The sequence below is a fragment of the Ranitomeya imitator genome, chromosome 8 (assembly GCF_032444005.1).
Source record: "Ranitomeya imitator isolate aRanImi1 chromosome 8, aRanImi1.pri, whole genome shotgun sequence".
NCBI lineage: Eukaryota > Metazoa > Chordata > Amphibia > Anura > Dendrobatidae > Ranitomeya > Ranitomeya imitator.
Window position 1 is genome coordinate 142,436,276 of NC_091289.1, and position 27,160 is coordinate 142,463,435.

The window sequence follows — 27,160 nt, forward strand, 5'->3', positions numbered from 1 at the left end:
TTGCTGACTTATCTCGTTAGAGATGATGCCCTACCGGTTAGTTGAAAGCGAAGCTTTCAAAGCCCTGATGGACTACGCAGTACCACGCTATGACCTACCTAGTCTACACTTCTTTGCGAGAAAAGCCATCCCAGCCCTCCACCAGCATGTAAAAGACCGCATTGTCCATGCACTCAGGCAATCTGTCAGTACAAAGGTGCACCTGACAACAGATGCATGGACCAGTAGGCATGGCCAGGGACGTTACGTGTCCATCACGGCACACTGGGTTAATGTGGTGGATGCAGGGTCCACAGGGGACAGCCTTATTGGGACAGTTCTGCCTAGCCCACGGTCTAGGAAACAGTTGGCTGTAGGCGTTGGCTCCTCCTTGTCCTCCAGCAGAAGCGAGAGCTCGTCCACAGACCGCAGTCGCACGACCGCTCCATCCGCAGCTGCCACTGTTGCACACGAGGTGTCCCATTATGGAACAGCTAGTGGCAAGCGTCAGCAGGCTGTGTTGGGAATTAAGTGTTTGGGCGACAACAGACACACCGCGGAAGTTCTGTCCGAGTTCTTGCAGCAAGAAACTCAGTCATGGCTGGGCAGTGTACATCTTGAGGCAGGAGAGGTAGTCAGTGATAACGGAAGGAATTTTATGGCTGCCATAGCCCTTTCACAACTGAAACACATTCCTTGCCTGGCTCACACCTTGAACCTAGTGGTGCAGTGCTTCCTGAAAAGTTATCCGGGATTACCCGACCTGCTCCTGAAGGTGCGCAGACTTTGCTCGCACATCCGCCGTTCGCCTGTACACTCCAGCCATATGCAGAACCATCAGCGATCTTTGAAGCTTCCCCAGCACCACCAAATAATCGATGTTGCAACAAGGTGGATCTCCACACTGCACATGCTTCAGAGGCTGTGCGAATAGAGGCGTGCTGTTATGTATTTGTGGGAGGATACACATACACGGGCAGGCAGTTGGATGACAGACATGGTGTTGTCAGGTGTGCAGTGGTCGAAGCTACAAGACCTGTGTCAAGTCCTTCGGTGGTTTGAGGAATGCACACGCCTGGTTAGTGCAGATGACGCCATCATAAGCATGAGCATCCCCCTAATGTGTCTGCTGATGCAAAGTTTGATGCACATAAAGGAGCAGGCGTCTGCAGCCGAGGATGAGGGAAGCCTTGATGACAGTCAGCCATTGTCTGGTCAGGGAAGTCTACTGGACGAGGTGGCGGGCGAAGAGGACGAGGAGGATGATGGGGATGAATATTTTTTGGATGAGGAAGCGTCTCAGGGGGCAATAGAAACTGGTGGCGTTGCAAGGTCAGGTTCAGGGTTTTTGAGGGAGACAAGTGACGTTGATTTGCCAGAAAGTGCTCCTCAACCCAGCACAAGCAGTGAATTGACACCTGGAACATTGGCCCACATGGCGGATTATGCCTTGCGCATCCTAAAAGGGACCCACGCATTATAAAAATGATGACCGATGACGATTACTGGTTGGCCTGCCTCCTGGATCCACGCTACAAAGGGAAATTGCAAAATATCATGCCACATGAGAACCTTGAGCAAATATTGGCTACCAAACAAGCAACTCTTGTAGACCGTTTGGTTCAGGCATTCCCAGCACACAGCGGCGCTGATGGTTCTCACACGAGCTGCAGGGGGCAACATGACAGAGGTGTTAGAGGTGCACAAATCAGAAGTGGCATTGGACGGAGGGGTTTTCTGACCAGGTTGTGGAGTGACTTCGCAATGACCGCAGACAGGACAGGTACTGCAGCATCAATTCAAAGTGACAGGAGACAACATTTGTCCAGTATGGTTACTAACTATTTTTCCTCCCTTATCGATGTTCTCCCTCACCCGTCATTCCCATTTGATTACTGGTCATCCAAAATAGACACCTGGCCTGAATTGGCAGAATATGCATTGCAGGAGCTTGCTTGCCCAGCAGCTAGTGTGCTATCAGAAAGAGTATTCAGTGTTGATTGTTCAATACTGACCGAAAGAAGGAGTCGTCTGGCTACCCAAAATGTTGATGATCTAACCTTCATTAAAATGAACCAATCATGGATTTCTAATTATTTTGCCCCACCTTTCCCGGCTGACACCTAGCTTTCCTGTAAAAAGGTCTTGCTTTTGGACTGGTCTTACTGAGTTTTCCAATTTCTCCATTTGCAGCTGCTGTATGTCCAGCATACGACATTATTACACCTCTCTAAATGGGCTGACTCCCCCCACGGGGACGTGGTCACCACTTGGCGCATGCACCCGTGAGAGTGCCGTTTGTCTGAAGAGGTGGGTGTGCCCACTTTTGGGCGATGGCACTGGCAAAGGGTCCCTCATAGTACAATGAAGTGTCTCTGGCGGTGATGGTGCGCACCCAATGTCAGACACACCGTTGTAACATGAGGGGCCCTGGGCCAGTACCGCCGGCCACGAGAGAGTGTCCCCCCCAAGCTCAAACAGTACTCTACCACTTGCAAAATTATCTCTCACTGCTCCACCACTGTTTAGTCTATGCAGTTAAATCCTTCAATGGCACTGCCAATGCCAATACCAATTTCTTGACATATATGATGCTAGCAAAAATATTCAGGGGCCCTGTCCTACATTTACACCAGTTAATACTTTGCGCCAAATACCACTGTCTGCAAGTCAGCAGAGGAGCCCACTCCTGTACCTAGGTATGCCACCTGTTTATTTGTTAATTTTTTTTGCCAGACATTAACATCTATTTATTATTTTGGATAACTACCTGTGTCAGACACTCCTTCCAATTGTCCTCCACTGACCACACCAATGCTGCCTGTGTACCTCTGGAACCTATTTACAACTGCATCGAGCCTACTTTTTTATTTTAGGCCTAGTAAGTCTGTCTGCGGTCCCTCCTGCCAATTGTCCTCCACTGACCATGCCAATGCTGCCTGTGTACCCCTGGAACCTATTTAGATCTGCATCGAGCCTACTTTTTTATTTTAGGTCTAGTAAGTCTGTCTGCGGTCCCTCCTGCCAATTGTCCTCCACTGACCACGCCAATGCTGCCTGTGTACCCCTGGAACCTATTTAGATCTGCATCGAGCCTACTTTTTTATTTTAGGCCTAGTAAGTCTGTCTGCGGTCCCTCCTGCCAATTGTCCTCCGCTGACCACACCAATGCTGCCCATGTACCCCTGTAACCTTTTTTAAACTGCATTGAGCCAACTTTGTGGTATAAGGCCTACTACCAGTGTCTGCGCCACTCAATACAGCTGTCCTCCTCTTAAAAAAGCTGAGCTGCAATTGTCAGGTTTTCAGCCTATCGGAATTTGAAAACTGCATTGGGGCTACAAGTTTGGTTGGGTTCTACAAACGGTGTCTGCCGCTCCAAGGTGTTCTCCTGGTTTCCTTTCCTGAGCTTCAATCTTCAGGCTCTCATTAAGTAGTTTTTAATATAACACTGCATTTGGCCTACCTGTTTGGTTGGGGCCTACTAACGGTGTCTGCTGCTCCAAGGTGTTCTCCTGGTTTCCTTTCCTGAGCTTCAATCTTCAGGCTCTCATTAAGTAGTTTTTAATATAACACTGCATTTGGCCTACTAGTTTGGTTGGGGCCTACTAACGGTGTCTGTCGCTCCAAGGTGTTCTCCAGGTTTAGTGTCCTGAGCTTCAATCTTCAGGCTCTCATTAAGTAGTTTTTAATATAACACTGCATTTGGCCTACTAGTTTGGGGCCTACTAGCGGTGTCTGCCGCTCCTTGCTGTTCTCCACTGAACAAAGCAGTGCCGCCTGTCTACTACTGTTACCAATTTTGAACTGCATTTAGACTACTTACTGATTTGGGCCTACTCACTGTGTCAGCCTCTCATTACAGTTGTCCTCCACTGAACAAAGCAATTCTGCCTGGTTAGTCCTGTTACCAATTTTGAACTGCATTTAGCCCACTTTATTATTTGGGCCTATTTTTGTGTTTCCTCCTCATCCTGCCCATTGCCCAGCCAGTGCTAGATGACTCTGCTGGTACATTGACCCAGACCGCTACATTCCCCTTGCACGCTACACAGCCAGAATCTGACCCTGCTGAAAGTCAGGTTCCCCTTCCTTACCATACACGGGGACAAAGAGGAAGGTGCAGATGAAAGTGCAGGTTCCTTCATCAGGTGGGGGGGATACTCGTTGGCGACGTCACTGGCACAGGGCCCCTCATAGTGCGCAAAAGTGTCGCTGCCGGTGGGAGGTGCCCCCGCCGTGCAAACATACCGCCGTACTTTGAGGGGCTCTGTGCCAGTGCCAATGCAAACGAGTGGGCCCCCCCTGCTTGCTCAGGATCACAGCACTTGCAAAGTTGAAATACTTACAGTACCTCTCCCTGCTCCACTGCCGTGACATGGTCCATGTTTCCTGGGCCCACTAAATACTTCAACCAGCCATACCCCCCACAACTTTTGCCAAATGACCCCCAATGTCCAATGCCTAACTATTATTATAAGGTAAATTAAGATTGACAAGCTTCAGTACCAAGAATGGATGTTTTTGCCATTTAAATGGGCACTGTAGGTGTTTTCCTGGCCTCCACTCACTGCCGACTATGCTTCCCCATTGACTTGCAATGGGTTTCGTGTTTCGGTTGATCCCCGACTTTTTGCGATTACCGGCCGATTTCACTCGACTCGACTTTTGAGATAGTCGGGTTTCGCGATCCTAAAAAAGTAAAAGTCGCTCAACCCTACTCTTTACCTTTCTCCACTTTCACTTTCTGTAAGCATGCAACAACATCAGCAGGTTCAGCATCCTTCAAACATTTGTCCCATGCTTCACCCAAACCAGCACTATGCGACCACTTGGTTGCCAAAATATGATAAGGAGCCTGTTCCCAACCTGGAATCTCAATAGACTCACTCATAGCCACCTTTTTCTTAAAGAGAGGCATGTTTTACACAATATCACACTATCACACAGAGTCCTGTTAATATTATAAACTTCTGAGCCTTCTGCGTATCCTGCCGACTACGCCAAAGTATGTATTGCCAAGTTTTTATCACTAAGGTTCGGATACGGCTTTAAAGAAGGCTACTACTTGCGATATAACGCAATTTTATTTCAAAGTACAAAATTAAAAGAATGGTATGATTGAATAGTATGATTGCGTACACCTTTGTATATTTTAAGATACAGTGGGGCAAAAAAGTATTTAGTCAGTCAGCAATAGTGCAAGTTCCACCACTTAAAAAGATGAGAGGCGTCTGAAATTTACATCATAGGTAGACCTCAACTATGGGAGACAAACTGAGAAAAAAAAATCCAGAAAATCACATTGTCTGTTTTTTTATCATTTTTTTGCATATTATGGTGGAAAATAAGTATTTGGTCAGAAACAAACAATCAAGATTTCTGGCTCTCACAGACATGTAACTTCTTCTTTAAGAGTCTCCTCCTTCCTCCACTCATTACCTGTAGTAATGGCACCTGTTTAAACTTGTTATCAGTATAAAAAGACACCTGTGCACACCCTCAAACAGTCTGACTCCAAACTCCACTATGGTGAAGACCAAAGAGCTGTCAAAGGACACCAGAAACAAAATTGTAGCCCTGCACCAGGCTGGGAAGACTGAATCTGCAATAGCCAACCAGCTTGGAGTGAAGAAATCAACAGTGGGAGCAATAATTAGAAAATGGAAGACATACAAGACCACTGATAATCTCCCTCGATCTGGGGCTCCACGCAAAATCCCACCCCGTGGGGTCAGAATGATCACAAGAACGGTGAGCAAAAATCCCAGAACCACGCGGGGGGACCTAGTGAATGAACTGCAGAGAGCTGGGACCAATGTAACAAGGCCTACCATAAGTAACACACTACGCCACCATGGACTCAGATCCTGCAGTGCCAGACGTGTCCCACTGCTTAAGCCAGTACATGTCCGGGCCCGTCTGAAGTTTGCTAGAGAGAATTTGGATGATCCAGAGGAGTTTTGGGAGAATGTCCTATGGTCTGATGAAACCACACTGGAACTGTTTGGTAGAAACACAACTTGTCGTGTTTGGAGGAAAAAGAATACTGAGTTGCATCAATCAAACACCATACCTACTGTAAAGCATGGTGGTGGAAACATCATGCTTTGGGGCTGTTTCTCTGCAAAGGGGCCAGGACGACTGATCCGGGTACATGAAAGAATGAATGGGGCCATGTATCGTGAGGTTTTGAGTGCAAACCTCCTTCCATCAGCAAGGGCATTGAAGATGAAACATGGCTGGGTCTTTCAACATGACAATGATCCAAAGCACACCGCCAGGGCAACGAAGTGGTGGCTTCGTAAGAAGCATTTAAAGGTTTTGGAGTGGCCTAGCCAGTATCCAGATCTCAACCCTATAGAAAACCTTTGGAGGGAGTTGAAAGTCCGTGTTGCCAAGCAAAAAGCCAAAAACATCACTGCTCTAGAGGAGATCTGCATGGAGTAATGGGCCAACATACCAACAACAGTGTGTGGCAACCTTGTGAAGACTTACAGAAAACGTTTGACCTCTGTCATTGCCAACAAAGGATATATTACAAAGTATTGAGATGAAATTTTGTTTCTGACCAAATACTTATTTTCCACCATAATATGCAAATAAAATGTTAAAAAAACAGACAATGTGATTTTCTGGATTTTTTTTTCTCAGTTTGTCTCCCATAGTTGAGGTCTACCTATGATGTAAATTTCAGACGCCTCTCATCTTTTTAAGTGGTAGAACTTGAACTATTGCTGACTGACTAAATACTTTTTTGCCCCACTGTACAAAGTACATACAGTATAAGGATTAAATTCATATAATGATTAAGTACATATAAGGATTAAATACATATAATGATTAAGTACACATACTCACATCATCCGTCACCAAGGAGCTTTTAAACATCATCTGTCTGGAAAATCAGAGAAGCAACACCAAGACAGAGAACCCCTGGAAAATTCACAACACTGCACGGGCATCCCCACTTATGCAGGTATCACAACACTGTAAGTACAGGTACACCAGTTTATGCTTCTGTCTTAGTCATGTTTCTCTGGTCTTATATAGTGATTTGCACTATGTTTAACTTTGGTTTCACCATGCCCTTCAAGTGGCCAGCTTTCAAGATAGGATGAGACCAAGAAGATATCAGTCATACATCAGACAATGGACCATAAACCCATAGATACATAAAAGCCCAATGGGTTAAGGTACCGTCACATTAAGCGACGCTGCAGCGATCCAGACAACGATCCCGATCGCTGCAGCGTCGCTGTTTGGTCTGGTCGCTGGAGAGCTGTCACACAGCTCTCCAGCGACAACGATGCCGGTCCCCTGGTAACCGGGTAAACATCGGGTTACTAAGCGCAGGGCCGTGCTTAGTAACCCGATGTTTACCCTGGTTACCAGCGTAAACGTAAAAAAAAAAAAACACTACATACTTACCTTCCGGTATCTGTCCTCCGGCGCTCTGCTTCTCTGCACTGACTGTGAGCGCCAGCCGGAAAGCACAGCGGTGACGTCACCGCTGAGCTCTGCTTTCCGGCTGGCCGGCGCTCACAGTGCAGAGAAGCACAGCGCCGGAGGACAGACACCGGAAGGTAAGTATGTAGTGTTTTTTTTTTTTTACGTTTACGCTGGTAACCAGGGTAAACATCGGGTTACTAAGTGCGGCCCTGCGCTTAGTAACCCGATGTTTACCCTGATTACCAGTGAAGACCGCTGAATCGGCGTCACACACGCCAATTCAGCGATGTCTGCAGGGAGTCCAGCGACGAAATAAAGTTCTGGACTTTCTGCACCGACCAACGATGGCACAGCAGGATCCTGATCGCTGCTGCGTGTCAAACTGAACGATATCGCTGGCCAGGACGCTGCAACGTCACGGATCGTTAGCGATATCGTTCAGTGTGAAGGTACCTTTAGATAAAACTACCACAGACAGAGGTTAAATAAACCTTACTGTTTTACAATAACAAACAAACTTAAAACTGTAAACTCAAAGGTGTTCAGACAATAAATAAACAGCTCTCAAGATTGTGTCAAAATGAGCATTGTCTGTCTGTAAATGTAAAGCAAGAAATGCTGCTCTGTAATAGTCTGCATGCGTTCAGTATATTTCAAAATGGACTCAAAATAGCCTTTTTTATATTCACATTACAGCGAGGCCACCAAAATTGCGGTAAGCCTCGAGAATAATGTCGATGTGTTGAAACAATTTACTGCATAGATTAGGAGACTTTTCCCCAAGGACAGCTGAGTAGATTGAAAAAGCCTGGATCCAATTATTAAACGACTTTAGAGAGCCATGTTTAGGATCATCCATATCCGCTTTTTCATCTTTCTTCTCAGGTCTATTCAGCAGTTCCTTACGAGGGAGTAGAGAAAATATGTCACCGTAATTGTTATTCCAAATACTGTAAGCTCCTTAGTAGAGGAGCTCAAATGGAAGCCTAAAGGTGAAAGATCACATGTCAGAGTCTCCTTAAAGGGGTTCAAAGGGGCTGAATCGCCAGATTCGGCAGACTCAGGGTTAAAACTAAGAGCAGAAGTTGGGGTTGAAGCAACATTAACAAAATCCCCCAAAGCTTCTGACAGTACACTTCTAATAATCTCTTTAAGCTGGGTTTGGGTTACAGACAGGGGTACATTAAGCATCTCACCCTTTCCGGACAGCCTTTTCTTGCTCATCTGGTCCACTGGATAGCCAGTACTCAAGCCCTGAAGCGGGGGCAAGTACAGCTGAGGGTCCGCTGAAGGTGACTCATCTTGCTCGTCATCCGACCTGTCCTGCTGGATGCTAGCAGGCAATGCTGGAGGCTGTGCGGCGGACCTGGGGGCTGCCGAGGCTGTTGTCACCTGACAGGATGATGCTGCCACAGCGCTTTTACGTCTATGGCAGTCATATGTCCCGCAGGTGGCCTCAGATGCCGTGGAGGTCGCTGGTCGATGACGGCGCTGTAAGTCTCGCTCCCGGGTGCAACAGTTCCAAAGAGATGGGCGGCGGGACTTCCCGCATACTTCCTGTGGGCGGCTGCTGGATCTCTGCGGCAGCAACGAAGGGGAGTAGGATCTACGGGGCTTCTTTCTCCTCCCCTGGCTAGATGAAATCGGTGTTGCGCTCGGCTCTTGACCCGGCGGCTGCACCAGGAGGCACGGTTCTAAAGAAGGAGGGACGGCGTCGGAAGCTGCAGGTAAAGGTTCTATAGCTAAGCAGCTCCTAAGCCAGTCCACTCCATCCTCCCGGCCGGCCCTTGCCAGGAGTTGCTGTAGAAGGCTCTCCATTCTTCACTCAGGATCTTCAGTTTCTTTTTAACACACCGTGTGAGGAAAAACCGTACCAGCAGGGCTTTATATAACTTTAAAAAGCCCGCCAATAGCCAAACAGACCAATGAAAAGCCGTTAAAAATGGTGCCAAAGAACTGGCCTAAACCAGATCGAACTGCTCGTGCTGCTAAAAATACCACAGCTCCTTGCTTCAATATGACGTATAACATACAGTTAATATACAAAACTCCAATATTAATTCCTCAGGGCCTGTGTTTCCATGAGACCCCCCTATAATGCTTTTATTATGTAAGGGGGAGGGCTGTCACCATCACTCAGTAGTTTTGAGATATGCATTATTCCTCGGTAGACAGCAATAATAATAATAATAATCTTTATTTTTATATAGCGCTAACATATTCCGCAGAGCTTCACAGTTTGCACACATTATCAAACCTGTCCCCGATGGGGCTCACAATGTAGATTCCCTATCAGTATGTCTTTGGAATGTGGGAGGAAACCGGAGAACCCGGAGGAAACCCACGCAAACACGGAGAGAACATACAAACTCTTTGCAGATGTTATCCTGGGTGGGATTAGAACCCAGGACCCCAGTGCTGCAAGGCTGCAGTGCTAACCACTGTGCCACCGTGCTGCCCATGGCAATATGCTTAATGCAGTATTTTTATTAATTATAATCTTACAATAGTTGCATTCTTTGGCTGGAAACACTCATAGCAATGAGGTGGGTTATTGTTTAAACCACCCTGAGTATTTCATAATGCCGCACTACTAGCTCTTTAGTTCTGATACATGGAGTCATTTTTCCTAGACATACCATTGTTCATGATATATACTGTTATGATCTGGTGATTGAGCGACATGCGTCTAGCTCTGAGCAGGTGGCAACTATACTGACCGCAGTCCCTAAGCTCAACACAACACTAGAAGTAGCCGTGGAATGCTCCTAACTCTGCCTAGGCATCTCGTCACAGCCTAAGAGCTAACTACCCCTAAAGATAGAAGCAGGAAAACTATCTTGCCTCAGAGAAAATCCCCAAAGGATTAGCCCCCCACAAATAATGACTGAGAGAGGAGAAGGAAATGACATACGTAGTATGAAACAAGATTTACCACAGGAGGCCTCTTCTAGCTAGATAGAAATAGTACAGAACAGAACGCTGTGCGGTCAGTAATAAAAACTAGAAAAAGTCCAACGCAGAGAAATGCAAAAATCTCCACACCTGACTAAAGGTGTGGAGGGCAAACTCTGCTGCCCAGAGCTTCCAGCTTAACTGAATAGATCCATACTGAAAAGCTGGACAAATGAACAAAAACAAAGAAAGTGCTGAACAACAAAGTCCACAACAAGAGAACCGCAAAAGGACAAGCAAGGACTTAGCTTTGATGAACTGGTCAGAGTGTCAGGAAAGTCCTAAGAGCAATGACTCCAGGCAGGAACAATTGACAACTGGCATTGAATGAGGGATAAGGCCAGACTAATATAGCCGAGCCAGAAAGACGATCAGTGAAAACAGCTGCTGAAGCTAAATCCAAGAAGCAGCCATACCACTCAAAACCACAGTGTGACGCGGTAAGAATCTGACTGCACTCGGATTTCACCCGAGTGCAGTCCTATTAGAGCATGTAGATTCAAACAGTGAAAAACGGAGAGTGGACCCACTGGACCGTGATGACGAACCCCTCTCGGACGAGCTGACCAGGTGGACCGCCCCCTATACAGGGAGAGTTAGGGGCAGGCCCGTGAGGGACTATCGCCACGGAAGCTGGATTGTCGACTGAGAACAGATGGGAACACAGCAGGCACAAAGGGAAAGAGGGAACAGAAAGGAACTACTGAGACAAGGGAGAAGATGGGAACGCTACGGAGGCACGGAGGCTGGCAGGACAATATGGAGACACCGAGGCTGACGGGAGCAAGGAAAAGATATAGGAGCCGGGCAGGTACCGCAGAGGAAAAGGAACTGAAGGAACAAGGCAGGAACACAGGAAACAGGCAGGCACTGCAGAGGGCGGAGGAGACCCAAAGTCAGAGAGCTAGGAACGCACAGAGACCACAGGTGGCCAGAAGCACTTGTAAACACAAATGAACATCAGGCACAGAGAAGCAGCAGGAAGCAGTTTACATAGCAGCATGGGAGCTACTTCCGGGTTACAGTCCTCCAGGATGACGGAGAGGACAGGAAAGAGCGCCAACAGAGGAATCAGATGTGCGCACGCGCAGAGCTGAATGCGACGCGCGCGCGCACCCGGCGAGCTGCAGTGGGGAGAGGCGGCGGCAGCAACAGCATGACACACAGGAGGGAGCCAAAGAGCAGAACTCACAAAAATGCTACTTACAACCACCGGAGGGAGCCCAAGAGCGGAATTCACAACAATATACCTGGTTTTGAATCTTCTAATAATGATTATAATGTGTTAACCTATCCGCTAGGAATTCATCACCCGTCTTGTCTCCAATTTCTTCCTGCACCTTTTCTGTGTTTTTAAGTGTTTTTTTAATTATTACATATCACTGCAAATTGCCTCTTCTGAGAAAAAGAGAACTTAAACTCTATAGCGCCACCTGTTGGAAGTAGCAATCCTACAAGTCACAATCAACCCTTTAACGAGTCGTATACATATCACTAACATTTATTTTTAAGGGTTTTGTTGTTGGCACTTCAATTTATTGCCAAGGTGGAACTATACTCTAGGTTATTCCTATGTCAGAATTTGCAATTTATAGGACATTGAGAAATGAAATGTGTACACACAGCCTAAAATTTTGAACACATTTATTGAGGATTATATATCAAAGAGCCAAAAGAAACAAAAATAAACGACACTGTCTGAAAAAACTGAGGTTGTCCCAATCTTGGACCCAGGTGTCATTCGACTGTCATTTTGTTATCAGCCACACATCATGATCACGGGTGCTCTTCAGAAGAAAAACAAGCAATTCCACTGATATATGTAAGAAAAAGGAGAAGGCACTCATCGATCTAAAATTCCCAACTTTATTTAATCTTCATTCAAAACTCCATGGCCGGGAGAGTGAGGAACGGAGCTGTTGTGAGCAGGAGCAAACGACGGCCGTTTCGCACTGTGCTTGCGCTTCTATGGGTCAGCATCGCTAATCTAATCCTGAAATATTTTTCTACGCTTTTTGTAAGTTTTACATACCACCGTAATGCAAAAATAACTGTGTTGAACTGTATGCATGAGACATTGAATCAATATACATTTTTTTAAAGAAAACATTTTAAAAGTGAAGTTGATGTAAGTATACAGTCATAAAGGCTTTGCAGAAAGTGCAAAGCTAGGCAGCTAGACAAAAATTATGAGGAGAGTCAACCATAGACCCCTTAAAGGCAACAAATAGTGGGCCTCAATAAAATATTGAGGACAAAGAAGAATGACCAAATTTACAGCTTAATTATTAAACAATATTATTCTGTATTGATACAATATAAACAACGTGGGAAAGGGTGGACAAAAATACCCCTGATGAAGGCAAATGCTGAAACACGCGTCGGGGTGGATGCATCCTTGGGACAGCAGCCGGATCCTCACAGCTAACGCTTCCAGCAGGTACTTAAACCTTTCCTCATATGGCACTATGTGAATTTTCATTTTCATATTATGAGCATTGATCTCTTTCATCTCATGGATAATGATCTTATATAATAGCATTGGCACATTGCTGTAGTTTCATTTTTTGCACTTTGTTACACTCAACAAGCTGTTATCCACACTCATTGCAGTGTTAAGGGGATAATATATGCACATGCGCTTTATTATTTTATGATCATTTTTTATCCCCATTCTTTCCATTCTGCTTTAGGTCTTTCTTTTTGAGGATCCACATTTTTTATACATTTATATATTGTGGTATTTAAACCAGCAGACTCTTATGATCATCAATCTTTAACTTTTTTGTGCTGCTATGATCTACTCCATTTTCATTATTACATCATTTTATATGTTCCCAATGTATTGCATACTCTTCTTGTTCCCTGTGTATTTGTTTCCACCCTTACGCACATTTTTTATATTTTATAACTAAAGAATAATATTTTTTAATAATTTGGTTGTAAATTCGGTCATTCTTCTTTGTCCTTTATATGTATTGCCGATATGCCTTTCAATATCTCCATGTTACAGATATAATGGCGCATATGGTATTATCCCATATTATACATTAAGAAACATTTATTTTATTGCCATCTTGACTTTATGATGTTTATTGTTTTTTGAGGTTGTAACTAAACTCATTAAAATATTGAATATTACAAAGACTTTATGTGCTGCTGTCATTTGGTGGTGTGGAAATGTGTGAGCTAATCCAGGCTTTGTTCATTTTTATGAGAGTGAGCATGTCTGCATTCTCTGTTGACAGGCAAAAGCGCCTGTCTGTTATGACCCCTCACCGCAGCACTAAAACCCGCTGCAACACCCTGCCCGCTGTGCTGGTGTCATGAAATTGATCCATGCCTTTAACACTGTCCCCCTGCTGGTAATATGTGCTCATGATGCTTGTTATGTGTTTATGCTTGCCCCTGTACATGGTATTTTTTTGAATATTGGTTTTGGTATAGTAGGTTTTGTTTAGCTACAGGATAGTGGTTATATTCAGACACTATGTGGTGGTAATAAATGGTCATGGGTTAGCAGCATTATTTTGAAATTGAGTAGTGATATTGATCTTTATATTTTGAACTATGCTCAGTAACAGAATTGTAATAATAATATATGCTTCTTGGTAACTGTATGACTATTATTATTGTATCGTTACTATTACTATTGTGTTTTCTGTTAGATTTACATGATTTATCTATAGTTTTCTTCATTTATGGTGGATAAACACATATGTCTTTACTGGCTCTGACAATGCCACTGAGGCCCATGTTTTGAATGTGGTGAGGGAGAGGAGAGAACAGATCAAAATTTTGCCATTGGGCCCATAGAACTTTACTTACGCTATGTTGAAAGACCCTTGTTACCCTGGATATGGCAAGAGATTTCTCCGTGACAAGAGACTATGTTGTTAGCAATTAATCATGGCAAACAGTTATAACTGCATTATATTTAGTATAATAATATAATCACATGCATATATACCTCAAAAATACCTGTACAACTCAATGGCAGTGATTTCATAATAGTTATTATTTTACAAAACAAAGCCTTTGGTAAATATACAAAGGCAAACACAGAGGTTTCTAGACACTGTCTTACCTTAGTTGCTGACTTGTCTCAGTTGTAAAGTCCACTTCGAGTAACCAGGACACAATTTTTAATTTCCATTTGTCATCTCTCTTTCATTATCTCTTTGATATACTGTGAAAAGTTTCATAATGCTTCAGGAGCCAGGAAGCAATGAAATACCGTAGTCAAAGGTCCACTGTACAAATTAATGATTCACCCAGATAAAAAGTTTTGGAGCATATTTATTAACGCTATTGCTCTATTCCTCTTAGGTTTTACATTAAATTGAGAAGCAAAATATTACCAAAATAAAAAGCTGCATGACAAATTATAATATGATGTTTGCAGTCAAGTATCAATTGGGGTTAAAAGGAATTTGTCAGTAGATCATGCTGCTCAAACTATATACAGCATGAATCAGAGAATAACTTCTACATTAGAAATATCTACCTTTTACTCTACCACACTACAAAATTTCAGAAAAAAACATAGAAACGTAGTTTAAAGCATAGCCTGGGACAGGAGGACTTATGCAATTTGGACATCTCCACCTGCGCAGGTACACTGACAGGACTCTCCTTATACAGACACATGGATAATCCTGTCAGTCTAAAGCTAGGCCCCTTTCACATGTCCTTGTCTCCAGTATGTGTGGTGACAGTTTTCACACGTACCGGAGACACATACACAAGTACACCCATTCAAATGAATGGGTCTGTGCACATGTCAGAGCGTTTCCACGGACCGTGTATCCATATGCAAAACACACTGATATGTCAGTTTTTTGCCGTCAGCACAGACGGCAAAACGTTCCACACATGTACACATGGATTACTTTGATGTCCTCCGTGTGACACAGACGGCCGCCGGGGAAGAAGCACTACAGTAAACGCTGTTCCCCGGTGGCTGGTGCTGAAGCCGGCTGTCATCATTCTCCTCTGCTCTGACTACGAGGAGAGGAGAATGATGAGCGTCGTATTAAAGTCCGAACGACAGCAGGTGGTGGCTTTTGGGACTGTTACCCCCATCATCCGACACCTGCTATTGCTAATAACAGTGACAGTAGGTGCAGATGATCGGTTATTCTACAGCGCCGGCTATGATCGTTCGGAAATAAATGAATGAAAAAGTCGACATGGGTTCCCCCGTTTTATTGAACCAATCAGACAAAACTCACAGCTGGGGGCTGCAACCCCCAGCTGTCAGCTTCTGCAAGGTTGGTTATCAATAATAATAAAGGGGTCCCCACGCTGTTTTTTTAATTGTTTAAATAAATAATTTAAAAAAACGGTGTGGGGTCCCCCCATTTTTGACAACCAGCATTGCTAAAGCTCACAGCTGGGGGCTGCTGTTCTCAGACTGGTAAAAGGCCATTGATATAGGACAGGGGTGTCAAGCTGCATTACTCGAGGGCCGCAAGCCATGCGTGTTTTCAAGATTTCCTTAGCATTGCACAAGGTGCTGCAATCATTATGTCGTAGGTGATTAAATTATCACCTGTGCAGTACAAGGAAATCCTGAAAACATGACCTGTTTGCAGCCCTCGAGGAATGCAGTTTGACACCCCTGATATAGGCCCGCCCCTGCCTAAAAACAGCAGCCCATAGCTGCCCAGAAAAGGCATATCTATTAGATGCGCTTTTTTGGCGCTTTGCCTGGCTCTTCCCACTTGCCCTGTAGCGGTGGCAAGTGGGGTAATATTTATGAGGTTGATGTCACCTTTCAGGTGACATCAAGCCCACGGCTTAGTAATGGAGAGGTATCTATAAGGCCCCTATCCATTACTAATCCTATAGTTGGAATGTTAAATAAAGACACTGACAGAATAAAGTATTTTATTTGAAAAAATTGTACAAACACCTTTAATGTTCTAAATTAAACCATACGTACTGTAACACCTAATTCTCAGATGCCCTCGATCTCCTGTAATAAAAGTAAAGTAATAAACCAACAATATACCATACCTGTCTGTCATTGTGTCCCACGCTGTAATCCAAGTCTAAGGCTAAATAGTTTTCAACCAGGATGGTGCCAAGATGCAACCGTCCTTGCTGAAAACCACTGGTGAATGAGCTGCAGAGAGTGCCGAATCATTCACCAGCGGTGACAGCATCACGGCTGGCCTGAAGTGAGGTGACCTCTGGACCATGGGAAAAAGCCGGTGATGATGTCACCGCTGGTGAATGATGCTGCGCTCTCTGCAGCTCATTCACCAGTGGTTTCAGCCGGGACAGTCCCATCATGCACCGTCCTGGTTGAAAACTATTTAGCCCCCAGACTTGAATTACAGTGTGGGACACAACGACAGACAGGTATGGTATATTGTTGGTTTATTATTTTACTTTTATTACAGGAGATCGAGGGTGTTGGGGAATTAGGTGTGGCAGTAAGTATGGTTTAGTTTAGAACATTAAAGGTGTCTGTGTAATTTTTTCAAATAAAAGACTTTATTCTGGCCGTGTCTTTATTTAACATTCCAACTACAGGATTAGTAATGGATAGGTGTCTTATAGACGTCGCTCCATTACTAAGCCGTGAGCTTGATGTCACCTGAAAATTGTTACAGCTGCTGCTGCTGCCGCCGCTCCTACTCACCTCTCCGGGCATCGTGCTGGCTCCTCTTTGTGTACAGCCATCCTCACTGCTGCTCCTGCTGCTGTGTTAGTCTCTCCGCTTCCTCCCTGCCGCTCTCATCGTCTCACTGCCATCTCCTCCATTGCTGCTACTCCTGGGTTTCCTGTGCCGTCGTCTCCGCCTCACTCCAGGTCTCTCGCTGGTTCCTCGATTCCCTCTCCTGCCACTAGGGGGCTGCAGCAAGGTGCTCCTTTCCAGGTGTCTTTTCGGTCTGTCTCGGCTCCTTCCAGGTGCATTAGGGCGCAAGCGTGCACTCCTTGTTTTGTTTAATCCTCTCAGCCTTTTCCCAGCAGCCCCTGCGTTCCAATGAGAATCCAGCACAGGGTATATCAGGCGTCTCCACCATTCCAACGACGCCTGATGCACTCCATACGTTCTTCTGGCCCATTTTCTGACCTCTCCTGGTTACTCTGCCTCGCCTATTGCTGGTTCTCTGCTGTCATCTGTATTTTCACGCTTCCCTTTCTGTGCTTCTTTCCTGAGCCATCCCTCTTGGTTCCAGCTGTTGCGGTATCTGACTTCCTCGGGCCTGCACCTCACGATCCCTGTATAGGGGTTGGTCTCCCTGGTTCGCTCGCCCATTGCAGCTTCAGTGCCTCTGTTGTATGTCTCAATGGCCTCCTCTCCTTGGTTGGTAAAGGATGCTAGACTCCTAGTGCTGTCTGATGGAAATTTTATCAACAGATTTTCTACAATGGCCTTCTGGTATAGCACTATTTTAGAAGACCTTTCCACCCCAGGAAGAAGCGATACAAAGTTATCCTTGTAGTGTGGTTCTAACAGGGTGAATAAGCCAGTACTCTTTTTTGGCAAAGATGAATGTAATGCAAGGGTCACGGGAACGGCAGCGATGCATAAAATTGGCCATATGCGCCAAGCTCCATACATCCAACATTTCCCTGACTCCACCATGATGATGACTCTCCATCTCCTTCTCCTCCCTCCTGTCATGATCCGTTCCGGAGTTTAGTCCTGTCTGCTCTTTCTCTGGGTGGATCATGTCAAGGGTTAACTTTGCTCTGCCTCATTCTGGGCTCAGGTTTGCTATTTAGCTCCCAGGTATCCTGAGGGTGGTCTCAACTATAGCTCTGCCTTCGGCGTGTGAGCCTGACTCTGGAAGCCCTTGATTTGTCCTACTGTGAACCCTGACTTATCCTGTGTCTGTTATCTCCCCCTGCCTGCCCTATCCCAGCGTCTCTTTGTTTGTCTGTAGATCTGCTTGACTCTCTGATTCTGACCTCCTGGCCTGGCTTTTGACTCCGTTTCAGTTCGTCCCTATTGTACTGTATTTTGCCTGTCCTGGTTTACTGATCCCTTGCTACGTCCTGACTATCCATTCTGTCTAAATCCTTTTGTGCTGTTGTGATCTTGTACTCTGACTTGGCTTTCCTGACCTCGCTCTAGCCACTAGGTGGCATCTGTTCAGCTGCTCTGTGTGTGCAATCTCGCTTCCCTATCAAGCTCCCCCTGGTGGAGGTTGCACTGTACTGCACTGCAGCTGCATGACACCTCCCTTCTTCCTTATTCTCCTCCTCATTCCCATTCATGTAGGAGAGCCGGGACGGTTAATGCAACTGTGTAGGTCACCAGTTCGGCACTATATTGCTTTTCTTTTTCATCTAGCACTGTGTAAAATCAGGGGAAAAAGTGAGGAGGGTGCACAAGCAGTAATATAGACACAGATGTCTGTGTAATACATTTTGGGTAGATAATCGTTGCTGGAAAAGGTCATAGTGGTCTGCACTAGATGAGGAAAATGAATTACTTCAATTATATCATCAGTGAAAATCCAAACAGGAAAAAAATAGCAGCACCACACAAGTCTTCCAGTAAAAAAAAAACCTTTGTCCTTTATTTTAACAACGTGCTGGGGACATGGTTACAGAGGGCAGGATAATTGCAAGACGAACTGGTTAGGTTAATGGACTACGGCCATTTTGCGTGGTATACGCTTCAACGGGTCCATCTGGATCCATGCTGTTATTTTCTTCCTGTTTGGATTTCCACTCATGTTTTTTCAAGCAAGCACGCCTTATTCCAGTGGATTACCGTTTGGTGGGGTTGTCGACTCAGCTCATCCTACTGGACTCTGCTAAGACTGCTCAAACAGTGAGTACTCACCTGTTTCTTAGTGCCATTCAGCTTTTTTTTTCTTGTTTTTTATGGAATATATCATCAGTGAGTCACTAGATATTCCTACACTGTATACACTATATACAGAGCTCCTGTTTGTAATGTCACCGCTGATCACTATATTACCTGCACACTTACAGTATACATTATCTACAACCTACAGAGCTCCTGTTTGTAATGTCACCGCTGATCACTATACTGCATGTACATTTGCATTATACAATATCTACAACCTACAGAGCTCCTTTTTATAATCTTCCTGGTGGTAATATTAGTGTTAGTAATGATCAGTAGGGTTGTTTTACTCAGTCACAACTGCATATGCTGGTAATATGTGCTCATGATGCTTGTTATGTGTTTATGCTTGCCCCTGTACATGGTATTTTTTTGAATATTGGTTTTGGTATAGTAGGTTTTGTTTAGCTACAGGATAGTGGTTATATTCAGACACTATGTGGTGGTAATAAATGGTCATGGGTTAGCAGCATTATTTTGAAATTGAGTAGTGATATTGATCTTTATATTTTGAACTATGCTCAGTAACAGAATTGTAATAATAATATATGCTTCTTGGTAACTGTATGACTATTATTATTGTATCGTTACTATTACTATTGTGTTTTCTGTTAGATTTACATGATTTATCTATAGTTTTCTTCATTTATGGTGGATAAACACATATGTCTTTACTGGCTCTGACAATGCCACTGAGGCCCATGTTTTGAATGTGGTGAGGGAGAGGAGAGAACAGATCAAAATTTTGCCATTGGGCCCATAGAACTTTACTTACGCTATGTTGAAAGACCCTTGTTACCCTGGATATGGCAAGAGATTTCTCCGTGACAAGAGACTATGTTGTTAGCAATTAATCATGGCAAACAGTTATAACTGCATTATATTTAGTATAATAATATAATCACATGCATATATACCTCAAAAATACCTGTACAACTCAATGGCAGTGATTTCATAATAGTTATTATTTTACAAAACAAAGCCTTTGGTAAATATACAAAGGCAAACACAGAGGTTTCTAGACACTGTCTTACCTTAGTTGCTGACTTGTCTCAGTTGTAAAGTCCACTTCGAGTAACCAGGACACAATTTTTAATTTCCATTTGTCATCTCTCTTTCATTATCTCTTTGATATACTGTGAAAAGTTTCATAATGCTTCAGGAGCCAGGAAGCAATGAAATACCGTAGTCAAAGGTCCACTGTACAAATTAATGATTCACCCAGATAAAAAGTTTTGGAGCATATTTATTAACGCTATTGCTCTATTCCTCTTAGGTTTTACATTAAATTGAGAAGCAAAATATTACCAAAATAAAAAGCTGCATGACAAATTATAATATGATGTTTGCAGTCAAGTATCAATTGGGGTTAAAAGGAATTTGTCAGTAGATCATGCTGCTCAAACTATATACAGCATGAATCAGAGAATAACTTCTACATTAGAAATATCTACCTTTTACTCTACCACACTACAAAATTTCAGAAAAAAACATAGAAACGTAGTTTAAAGCATAGCCTGGGACAGGAGGACTTATGCAATTTGGACATCTCCACCTGCGCAGGTACACTGACAGGACTCTCCTTATACAGACACATGGATAATCCTGTCAGTCTAAAGCTAGGCCCCTTTCACATGTCCTTGTCTCCAGTATGTGTGGTGACAGTTTTCACACGTACCGGAGACACATACACAAGTACACCCATTCAAATGAATGGGTCTGTGCACATGTCAGAGCGTTTCCACGGACCGTGTATCCATATGCAAAACACACTGATATGTCAGTTTTTTGCCGTCAGCACAGACGGCAAAACGTTCCACACATGTACACATGGATTACTTTGATGTCCTCCGTGTGACACAGACGGCCGCCGGGGAAGAAGCACTACAGTAAACGCTGTTCCCCGGTGGCTGGTGCTGAAGCCGGCTGTCATCATTCTCCTCTGCTCTGACTACGAGGAGAGGAGAATGATGAGCGTCGTATTAAAGTCCGAACGACAGCAGGTGGTGGCTTTTGGGACTGTTACCCCCATCATCCGACACCTGCTATTGCTAATAACAGTGACAGTAGGTGCAGATGATCGGTTATTCTACAGCGCCGGCTATGATCGTTCGGAAATAAATGAATGAAAAAGTCGACATGGGTTCCCCCGTTTTATTGAACCAATCAGACAAAACTCACAGCTGGGGGCTGCAACCCCCAGCTGTCAGCTTCTGCAAGGTTGGTTATCAATAATAATAAAGGGGTCCCCACGCTGTTTTTTTAATTGTTTAAATAAATAATTTAAAAAAACGGTGTGGGGTCCCCCCATTTTTGACAACCAGCATTGCTAAAGCTCACAGCTGGGGGCTGCTGTTCTCAGACTGGTAAAAGGCCATTGATATAGGACAGGGGTGTCAAGCTGCATTACTCGAGGGCCGCAAGCCATGCGTGTTTTCAAGATTTCCTTAGCATTGCACAAGGTGCTGCAATCATTATGTCGTAGGTGATTAAATTATCACCTGTGCAGTACAAGGAAATCCTGAAAACATGACCTGTTTGCAGCCCTCGAGGAATGCAGTTTGACACCCCTGATATAGGCCCGCCCCTGCCTAAAAACAGCAGCCCATAGCTGCCCAGAAAAGGCATATCTATTAGATGCGCTTTTTTGGCGCTTTGCCTGGCTCTTCCCACTTGCCCTGTAGCGGTGGCAAGTGGGGTAATATTTATGAGGTTGATGTCACCTTTCAGGTGACATCAAGCCCACGGCTTAGTAATGGAGAGGTATCTATAAGGCCCCTATCCATTACTAATCCTATAGTTGGAATGTTAAATAAAGACACTGACAGAATAAAGTATTTTATTTGAAAAAATTGTACAAACACCTTTAATGTTCTAAATTAAACCATACGTACTGTAACACCTAATTCTCAGATGCCCTCGATCTCCTGTAATAAAAGTAAAGTAATAAACCAACAATATACCATACCTGTCTGTCATTGTGTCCCACGCTGTAATCCAAGTCTAAGGCTAAATAGTTTTCAACCAGGATGGTGCCAAGATGCAACCGTCCTTGCTGAAAACCACTGGTGAATGAGCTGCAGAGAGTGCCGAATCATTCACCAGCGGTGACAGCATCACGGCTGGCCTGAAGTGAGGTGACCTCTGGACCATGGGAAAAAGCCGGTGATGATGTCACCGCTGGTGAATGATGCTGCGCTCTCTGCAGCTCATTCACCAGTGGTTTCAGCCGGGACAGTCCCATCATGCACCGTCCTGGTTGAAAACTATTTAGCCCCCAGACTTGAATTACAGTGTGGGACACAACGACAGACAGGTATGGTATATTGTTGGTTTATTATTTTACTTTTATTACAGGAGATCGAGGGTGTTGGGGAATTAGGTGTGGCAGTAAGTATGGTTTAGTTTAGAACATTAAAGGTGTCTGTGTAATTTTTTCAAATAAAAGACTTTATTCTGGCCGTGTCTTTATTTAACATTCCAACTACAGGATTAGTAATGGATAGGTGTCTTATAGACGTCGCTCCATTACTAAGCCGTGAGCTTGATGTCACCTGAAAATTGTTACAGCTGCTGCTGCTGCCGCCGCTCCTACTCACCTCTCCGGGCATCGTGCTGGCTCCTCTTTGTGTACAGCCATCCTCACTGCTGCTCCTGCTGCTGTGTTAGTCTCTCCGCTTCCTCCCTGCCGCTCTCATCGTCTCACTGCCATCTCCTCCATTGCTGCTACTCCTGGGTTTCCTGTGCCGTCGTCTCCGCCTCACTCCAGGTCTCTCGCTGGTTCCTCGATTCCCTCTCCTGCCACTAGGGGGCTGCAGCAAGGTGCTCCTTTCCAGGTGTCTTTTCGGTCTGTCTCGGCTCCTTCCAGGTGCATTAGGGCGCAAGCGTGCACTCCTTGTTTTGTTTAATCCTCTCAGCCTTTTCCCAGCAGCCCCTGCGTTCCAATGAGAATCCAGCACAGGGTATATCAGGCGTCTCCACCATTCCAACGACGCCTGATGCACTCCATACGTTCTTCTGGCCCATTTTCTGACCTCTCCTGGTTACTCTGCCTCGCCTATTGCTGGTTCTCTGCTGTCATCTGTATTTTCACGCTTCCCTTTCTGTGCTTCTTTCCTGAGCCATCCCTCTTGGTTCCAGCTGTTGCGGTATCTGACTTCCTCGGGCCTGCACCTCACGATCCCTGTATAGGGGTTGGTCTCCCTGGTTCGCTCGCCCATTGCAGCTTCAGTGCCTCTGTTGTATGTCTCAATGGCCTCCTCTCCTTGGTTGGTAAAGGATGCTAGACTCCTAGTGCTGTCTGATGGAAATTTTATCAACAGATTTTCTACAATGGCCTTCTGGTATAGCACTATTTTAGAAGACCTTTCCACCCCAGGAAGAAGCGATACAAAGTTATCCTTGTAGTGTGGTTCTAACAGGGTGAATAAGCCAGTACTCTTTTTTGGCAAAGATGAATGTAATGCAAGGGTCACGGGAACGGCAGCGATGCATAAAATTGGCCATATGCGCCAAGCTCCATACATCCAACATTTCCCTGACTCCACCATGATGATGACTCTCCATCTCCTTCTCCTCCCTCCTGTCATGATCCGTTCCGGAGTTTAGTCCTGTCTGCTCTTTCTCTGGGTGGATCATGTCAAGGGTTAACTTTGCTCTGCCTCATTCTGGGCTCAGGTTTGCTATTTAGCTCCCAGGTATCCTGAGGGTGGTCTCAACTATAGCTCTGCCTTCGGCGTGTGAGCCTGACTCTGGAAGCCCTTGATTTGTCCTACTGTGAACCCTGACTTATCCTGTGTCTGTTATCTCCCCCTGCCTGCCCTATCCCAGCGTCTCTTTGTTTGTCTGTAGATCTGCTTGACTCTCTGATTCTGACCTCCTGGCCTGGCTTTTGACTCCGTTTCAGTTCGTCCCTATTGTACTGTATTTTGCCTGTCCTGGTTTACTGATCCCTTGCTACGTCCTGACTATCCATTCTGTCTAAATCCTTTTGTGCTGTTGTGATCTTGTACTCTGACTTGGCTTTCCTGACCTCGCTCTAGCCACTAGGTGGCATCTGTTCAGCTGCTCTGTGTGTGCAATCTCGCTTCCCTATCAAGCTCCCCCTGGTGGAGGTTGCACTGTACTGCACTGCAGCTGCATGACACCTCCCTTCTTCCTTATTCTCCTCCTCATTCCCATTCATGTAGGAGAGCCGGGACGGTTAATGCAACTGTGTAGGTCACCAGTTCGGCACTATATTGCTTTTCTTTTTCATCTAGCACTGTGTAAAATCAGGGGAAAAAGTGAGGAGGGTGCACAAGCAGTAATATAGACACAGATGTCTGTGTAATACATTTTGGGTAGATAATCGTTGCTGGAAAAGGTCATAGTGGTCTGCACTAGATGAGGAAAATGAATTACTTCAATTATATCATCAGTGAAAATCCAAACAGGAAAAAAATAGCAGCACCACACAAGTCTTCCAGTAAAAAAAAAACCTTTGTCCTTTATTTTAACAACGTGCTGGGGACATGGTTACAGAGGGCAGGATAATTGCAAGACGAACTGGTTAGGTTAATGGACTACGGCCATTTTGCGTGGTATACGCTTCAACGGGTCCATCTGGATCCATGCTGTTATTTTCTTCCTGTTTGGATTTCCACTCATGTTTTTTCAAGCAAGCACGCCTTATTCCAGTGGATTACCGTTTGGTGGGGTTGTCGACTCAGCTCATCCTACTGGACTCTGCTAAGACTGCTCAAACAGTGAGTACTCACCTGTTTCTTAGTGCCATTCAGCTTTTTTTTTCTTGTTTTTTATGGAATATATCATCAGTGAGTCACTAGATATTCCTACACTGTATACACTATATACAGAGCTCCTGTTTGTAATGTCACCGCTGATCACTATATTACCTGCACACTTACAGTATACATTATCTACAACCTACAGAGCTCCTGTTTGTAATGTCACCGCTGATCACTATACTGCATGTACATTTGCATTATACAATATCTACAACCTACAGAGCTCCTTTTTATAATCTTCCTGGTGGTAATATTAGTGTTAGTAATGATCAGTAGGGTTGTTTTACTCAGTCACAACTGCATATGCTGGTAATATGTGCTCATGATGCTTGTTATGTGTTTATGCTTGCCCCTGTACATGGTATTTTTTTGAATATTGGTTTTGGTATAGTAGGTTTTGTTTAGCTACAGGATAGTGGTTATATTCAGACACTATGTGGTGGTAATAAATGGTCATGGGTTAGCAGCATTATTTTGAAATTGAGTAGTGATATTGATCTTTATATTTTGAACTATGCTCAGTAACAGAATTGTAATAATAATATATGCTTCTTGGTAACTGTATGACTATTATTATTGTATCGTTACTATTACTATTGTGTTTTCTGTTAGATTTACATGATTTATCTATAGTTTTCTTCATTTATGGTGGATAAACACATATGTCTTTACTGGCTCTGACAATGCCACTGAGGCCCATGTTTTGAATGTGGTGAGGGAGAGGAGAGAACAGATCAAAATTTTGCCATTGGGCCCATAGAACTTTACTTACGCTATGTTGAAAGACCCTTGTTACCCTGGATATGGCAAGAGATTTCTCCGTGACAAGAGACTATGTTGTTAGCAATTAATCATGGCAAACAGTTATAACTGCATTATATTTAGTATAATAATATAATCACATGCATATATACCTCAAAAATACCTGTACAACTCAATGGCAGTGATTTCATAATAGTTATTATTTTACAAAACAAAGCCTTTGGTAAATATACAAAGGCAAACACAGAGGTTTCTAGACACTGTCTTACCTTAGTTGCTGACTTGTCTCAGTTGTAAAGTCCACTTCGAGTAACCAGGACACAATTTTTAATTTCCATTTGTCATCTCTCTTTCATTATCTCTTTGATATACTGTGAAAAGTTTCATAATGCTTCAGGAGCCAGGAAGCAATGAAATAGTCAAAGGTCCACTGTACAAATTAATGATTCACCCAGATAAAAAGTTTTGGAGCATATTTATTAACGCTATTGCTCTATTCCTCTTAGGTTTTACATTAAATTGAGAAGCAAAATATTACCAAAATAAAAAGCTGCATGACAAATTATAATATGATGTTTGCAGTCAAGTATCAATTGGGGTTAAAAGGAATTTGTCAGTAGATCATGCTGCTCAAACTATATACAGCATGAATCAGAGAATAACTTCTACATTAGAAATATCTACCTTTTACTCTACCACACTACAAAATTTCAGAAAAAAACATAGAAACGTAGTTTAAAGCATAGCCTGGGACAGGAGGACTTATGCAATTTGGACATCTCCACCTGCGCAGGTACACTGACAGGACTCTCCTTATACAGACACATGGATAATCCTGTCAGTCTAAAGCTAGGCCCCTTTCACATGTCCTTGTCTCCAGTATGTGTGGTGACAGTTTTCACACGTACCGGAGACACATACACAAGTACACCCATTCAAATGAATGGGTCTGTGCACATGTCAGAGCGTTTCCACGGACCGTGTATCCATATGCAAAACACACTGATATGTCAGTTTTTTGCCGTCAGCACAGACGGCAAAACGTTCCACACATGTACACATGGATTACTTTGATGTCCTCCGTGTGACACAGACGGCCGCCGGGGAAGAAGCACTACAGTAAACGCTGTTCCCCGGTGGCTGGTGCTGAAGCCGGCTGTCATCATTCTCCTCTGCTCTGACTACGAGGAGAGGAGAATGATGAGCGTCGTATTAAAGTCCGAACGACAGCAGGTGGTGGCTTTTGGGACTGTTACCCCCATCATCCGACACCTGCTATTGCTAATAACAGTGACAGTAGGTGCAGATGATCGGTTATTCTACAGCGCCGGCTATGATCGTTCGGAAATAAATGAATGAAAAAGTCGACATGGGTTCCCCCGTT

The 27,160-nt window shown here is 44.3% G+C and overlaps 1 protein-coding gene across 2 annotated transcripts in view; it reads right to left on the reverse strand.

Annotated features, from left to right (window-relative positions):
* LOC138648019 (dimethylaniline monooxygenase [N-oxide-forming] 2-like) overlaps nt 1-26,179 on the reverse strand; it is a 144,864-nt gene extending 118,685 nt beyond the window's left edge. The window contains exons 1-3 of one of the 2 annotated variants that reach the window (XM_069737477.1): nt 26,046-26,179; nt 20,260-20,425; nt 14,474-14,639 (exon numbers count right to left, since the gene is read on the reverse strand). The gene's annotated coding sequence lies outside the window, so the exon portion shown is untranslated. The remainder of the gene's footprint in view (nt 1-14,473; nt 14,640-20,259; nt 20,426-26,045) is intronic. The other variant, XM_069737478.1, reaches the window with a different exon arrangement.
* Between the last annotated feature and the right edge of the window lie 981 nt (nt 26,180-27,160).